Below are 6,122 nucleotides of genomic sequence, written 5' to 3'. Positions count from 1 at the left end.
TAACCTCAAAGCTCAGAGTTTATTTGGTGATTACTGAATTCCTAATAATTAATTTTTGTTCCTTGCATAAATAATTCTCATGATTCCCAGTTCCCATGCAACAGAGAGGCTTCTCTTTAAAATCTGCCCCTCAAAATATAAGATTGTGAACCTGTATTGTGCAACAATCCTTTCTATTCCATAATTTATAACATATTTGGTCTACTTTTATGTACTCCTGTTACATTTCCCTTTGCTGTAATTAGATGCTGAAAATTAGAATACAGCATAATAACATCTTTAACCACAGTTTTGTCTTTCTGTATTCTATCAGTTAAATTTAATATATAATACTTAAGACTTCCAATCTTTCAAGTTTTTGAGATTTGAGGATAAGGTCCATTGAAGAATCAACATTTTTTGTAATGTGAAGTTGCAATGGACTATACTCCCACCTAACACAGGGCCCACTCTATTTCACACTTTTCTGTGGTTGAGAAGAGATTTTGCTCAAACACATTCTGTTTTTCCAACTTGAACATCAGCTCTCACCGATTTCCTGGATTAAATTCACATTTAACAATTTTGACATTAAAAAAAAAAATCCCCTCCTGAGAAACAGAGAAGTCTTCTAAATAATAATGGAAATTTAGACCCCAGCTTTAAGGCATTTAATCATTTCTTAGCATCAATTCACTGATGATCCTCACTTTTTATCCAGTAGAGGAGGATTATATATTTTCTCTTACACACGCACAAAAGCTCCCTATACATTTCTCCAGCCTGTCTCCCCAAATAAATATAAACTGTTTTATACCACATAAATATTCTTAGTACCTACCCTTCCAAATTCTTACCCTTTACTTAATTGTCAGTGCGAGTCCTAAAGTGATGGAAAGAATATTGGCTTTCCACTTTTATTCCCCCCCTTGGAGCAATTAAAACTTTAGGTCAATATATGATGGAATAATTCTCTCCTCTTGGATTTTATAATTTCCCACTATAATTTAGACTGAAATGGGATTAAAACAGGATCTAGAGTTCTAATCTTGGTTGATGTTTTGGTGTATTCACCGTAATGAGTCCTATTCCCTGGGGTCATGAAGCTCCCAAACGTCAATCAAGCAAACTGATTCAGAAATGCCATTGTTCGACTCCCACGTCACTCGCCTTCCTCTCATTTTATTTAACAATACCAGAGTTCTCTGATCAGTCATTCGGAATATGAGGCATTATCTGGGGAGAATTCACAAAGTGTCTTGATCTTTCTTTGGGAGATACTGTTAAGGGGTTTCCGCAAAGCAGAAAGTGCTTGTTTATATTTCTGTCTTTGGACCACACTATGGATGGAAAGAACCAATGAATACCGCTTGAAAGAAAATCATACCGTAAATCCGTCAAAAATTAATTCGTCCAGTTGAATGTTACATTTCTATTTTCGTGTTGGAAGCACCCTGACTTGTCACCGGAAGAGAAGTATGACCGGGTGTGGGTCCAGTTGGCATGCCCCCGCTTTCAACCCCGTCTGTTTTACCCCATTTAATAACACTAATGTGTTTAGTCTACACTAGTTAACCAAGAATTTATTTGGGGACGAGGAAGAGCCAACCTTTGCCCCTGGGGGGGGGGGGCGCTGCCCAACCCCTCAGACACGTCCGGGAGCCTCCGAGACTCGAATTTCCCATCCGCAGTCCTGGGTCATCCACGCCTGGGTCGCAGCTCCGGGACATTCCCAAAGCCAGACGCGTTAAGTTTGTTACTGGCTCAGAGCTGCCCAAATTAATGATCAACTTCACGTGGAGTCTATGAGCCTTCATCCCGTGTTCCCTGAAAGCTCCCAGTGCGGACCCCGGCTCCTGCGAGGAGTTCCATTGAGGGAGGCAGCCGTGCCGGGTTGGTTTCCTGGGAAAAGCTGGCGCTTGCGTCTTTCACTTATAGAGGGTTCTGGGTGCAGAGACGCGATCCGACCCTCCCCTAATGGGCTCTTACGCCAGGACTCATCCAAAATCGCCACATCCGCTCTGGCCCAGCCTGCTTGACATGCATTCATACACAAATGCTGGTGCTCGCGGCTCGCATCTCCGAATACTGCGACCCCGGCCCCCGCGGGCCTCCCCGCACCCTAGGAGCCGCGGTGATCAGGGGAGGCAGCGGAGATGGGGATGGGGGGTGGAGCCGCTCTCTGGTGGGACACGATCAATCACTTTAAAGTAAAGGGTTCAAAAGTTCCAAGAAACCCTTTGGAAGGGAGAGAACGAGCCGCCTGGGGCCTGCTTCTCTCTGCAGCCCGCCGGTTCCCAGCAGCCCCACGACACCCGGGAATCTCGGCCGCCCTTCGCAGGAGCTACTGCCCGGCGACCCCCTCTCCCGCCCGCCAATCCGGCCGAGTGTATAGGGCTGGCCGGCGTCAGTGTGGCTTCCGAGAAGAACAGCTCTGGCTCCGCACAGGCACGATCTCCACCCGCGTGACCCGGCGCGCGCTTTTCCCTTTCTCAGCAAGCGGGAAAGGCCTGCGCTCCGAGGCTGGAGGAGCGCGAGCGGCCCCGGCGCAGGGCCTCGGCGGAAACTCGAGCTCCCTGCGACCTGCTCGGCAAGAAGGGGCGGGGGTGCGCTGCCCCGGAGGCAGGCCGTGCGAATTCCTGCGAAAAACCCCTCTCGAAAACGCCAAAACCTTCGGAATGACGAGGCCCTGCCCCTCCCCCCTCCTGCGGCCTTCCAGCCCCTCCTCACCACCCGGCCTGGCCCTCACCTGAGGCCTTGCCAAGGGCCTAGCCACCTCTCTTCTTCCCCACCCCCGCTTTTAAGCTCCTTCTCATCCCTGACCTCTTGGAGGCCTCGGCTAGGGTAGTCAGGGTGCTGCAGAGGAAATGAAATTGTTCTGGAGATTACAGTGGGGCTTTTAGCCAGAAGTTTTTTTCCCCCTCTTTTTCTCATGCTTCCATGTGAAGTGCAAACTTGTATTTCCCCTCCCAAGAATAGACAAGTTTTCTCGCTTATTTGCAGTTTTGCAAAGTTCTACACACAGATCAGTGAACCTTAAGCACCCTTTTTCAGACCCACATTGTGGAGGTTCGTCAGGGTCCTTGGGCAGTGAGCGTAATGACAGGTGAATCCAGCAGCCCCTGGGGAAGCCAAACCTAACCCCTAAGACCTACAATAGGGCAGGGGCCCAAGGGCTCCCCAAGCAGCTTTAAGCAACAGGTATCCTACAGCAGGGCAGGTTTTCAGGATCCCAGAGCTTAGGGCCTGGATGTAGAGCCTGCTCCTTGGTGACCTGGGACAGAGTCCCTACCCAGAAGATTCCTTCTCTCCAGATTTCCTCTCCTCACACAAGAGTGGAGAGCTCTGCCCTCAGAGCCACCTGCCCAGACACGGCCAGGTCTCAGGACAGCTTCGGCAGCTCCTCACAGGGCAAGTCTACTGATACTTTCAATCTGCTATTCCTCCTGACATGGACACTGATGTCGATGATGAAGAAAAAGGAGGAGAAGAGAAGAAATGCAAAATAAAAGTAGGCCAAAGGGTAACCACAGCAAAACAGAGTAATTTCTTATCCAGTTGTCCCTATCTCAGTCTTTCCCACCCTCAAGAAGAGAGACAACTGATTTCAAGAACTCTAGCTTCTCAAAGCAACTTTTTTGAATGGTAGTTTGCTCCCAGAACCAGCCTCAAGAGAGAAAGGAGCTATGTAGCTCTAGGGAAATTACAGCTTGACAGGGAAGAATTGGCATCCTATAGTCTTTCCACAGAAGCCTAAGTGCTCTGCTGCACAACCAGCCTCCGTCTTAACCCAGCCATGGTTGACCCCAGTTAGGGTCAAAGGAAATAGGAGCCTCAGGGTTCCTTCTACTACCTTGACCATTTCCTGGTAAGAAAAGCTTCGTATGACCAGTCCCTAGGACCATGCTCCAAGTGGGAGCTAGTCATTCTAACTAGGGAGGAGGAAGATGATCATAAGACTAGAAGACTGATAAGGGAGGGGGAGATAGACGTCTATCGACATCTATGGTTTTGCGCTCCTCAGGGATTCCAGCTTACTCAGACCTTCCAGTCCATCCTTCCTCAGCTACCAGGGTAAAGTAGACATCAGCCTCTGGGTTATCAAGGAGTTGAGGGGGGTTGTCTTCCAACCTCAGGCTGGTGTATAAGGAAGCATATAATAGTGTGGAGAAAGACCTGGCAGAGGGAAAGAGGGCCTGAGCGACAGCCACAGCCCCCCAGCCACTCTGAGAAACTCATCCTCATTAAAGAAATCCTTTGTATGATGCTGCATTTCTTTCCCAGATTTGTAGCGACCACACTGAAGGAGGAGGCAGCAAGCAGCTGTGGTGGCTGCCGCCGCTGCTCCGTGCAGGCATCCAGCAGGGTACCCCTAGCAGCAGACTCGGTGTCCCCAGTGTGAAGAGCCCAGGCCTTGCCCATTAGTCTGTGACCGAAAATAACACCCCCTGCCCCAAGCAGCCACTGCAGTGACTACCCCAAATCCCTAAACAGATTCCTGGACTGAGAGAAATATAGCTCATAGTATGAAGGTCTAAGAGCTGGATTTGGTGGAAAAAGAAACAGAAAATCCCACCCAATTCTGAAATCGCTACCAAAATCATATGCACCAGGGGGTATTTGTGCCTGTATATATGGCAGTTACATACTTTTGGCTCCGGAATGACATTTTAAAAATATTTCTCCCTTACATAGCACCAACGGCTGTTTTTATGTCCTTCTATTGTGAATCAACCCTCTGTAAACCATATTGTGCATTTTCCCGTGGATTTTAGTGAAAGAGCTGTGCAAAAGCAAGTGCTTTGTCCCAGAGCAACTGAAACAAAGACTAATACACAGAAAAGGAGCAGCCTTCCCAAAGTGTACCCTTCTCTGATTTTGGAGGAAAGCTCCTAGAGGCACTAGCCCATAATTGTGGTTGATATTTAATCCTTGTTAGTACAAAGGCCCATCTTTTCACGAGGCAGAAGCCCCATTGAGATAGGACTAACCTTTAGAGTTATATCCCAAACTGGGAGTCCAGAGCTTAGACCTGGATTGTCTCTGCCTCTTCTAACCTGAACAAAAAGGATCTAAAGAAAATCACATTTTTTCCCCCTCAACAAAGCATTCCTAATCACTTCAGCTTGTTGGTGAATTTTTATTCCCGTGTCCACTTGGGATATTGAAATCGATCGCTGCAATATTTAATATATTACACTCCCAGGGTCATCGCTCTCCCAAGACCGAATTCTCTCTCCCTCATGCCCTCAACTCAGCCTGATTTCTACCCTCCCACTCCCATCTGTCCAGGCCCTCTGGTTTTCTGTCCATGTAACGCCTTTAATTCTCAGCCCAGCCCCGGCAACTTCACGTTTATTTTGTTTTCTGGTATGGAAAATACTGAAAGCTCTAGGCAGCACTGCACTTAAAAGGGAAAATGAGGAGCTCAGTAGATTGAAGAAAATTAACCTGCCACAAACAACCTCATTAAAGAGCTGCCTACCAAGAGTTAAGAATTAATAGCGAAATGGATGGGAAAAAACCCTTGAGTGAAGAGACCTTAAAACCGCTTTCCCTGAAAGGTGCATAATTTACAAGCCCAACCTAACATTGGGTTTTATTTCCCTTTCCTAGTGACCTGTCCCATAACCTTGTAATCCACTGTGGGGGCGTTTTCTCTTTGGTCCCTTTCTTCTTTTTTTACACACACACACCCCCATAGGTTTGGGAGTCCAAATACTTTCTGATATTTTTGATTCAAAAATGCACTTAAATTGTTTGGGGCCTTTTAATTTAGAAAGACACTTTAAGAGACTCCCGGAATACCCTTTGGGAATTGTTAGATGATTTGAAGAGTGCCCTTAAAAGAATTGTGTTTGGATAGGAGGGGGCATGGGGTGGGGGAATCACACAGAAAGCAGCAGGAAAAACCAGAGCGAGGACATTGTATAGATTTAGTGTTCTGAAGGTGCTGTGGTTTATTTTGCACATGAAGTTCACATTTAAGTAAAGCCCATGTATATGGGCTGTAAGTTGCTTTTCTAATGTTTTATTGGGCATTGTATTCTATATTGGCATTTTATATGCATAATCTCATTTCAATGCAGAGCCGCATACTAAATCCTGGGGCAAGCAGATGAGAATGCAGTATGGATATTACA

The sequence above is a fragment of the Sus scrofa genome, chromosome 10 (genome assembly GCF_000003025.6).
Source record: "Sus scrofa isolate TJ Tabasco breed Duroc chromosome 10, Sscrofa11.1, whole genome shotgun sequence".
Lineage (NCBI taxonomy): Eukaryota > Metazoa > Chordata > Mammalia > Artiodactyla > Suidae > Sus > Sus scrofa.
The sequence above is the reverse complement of the archived record's forward strand: the minus strand, read 5'-3'. Positions refer to the sequence as shown.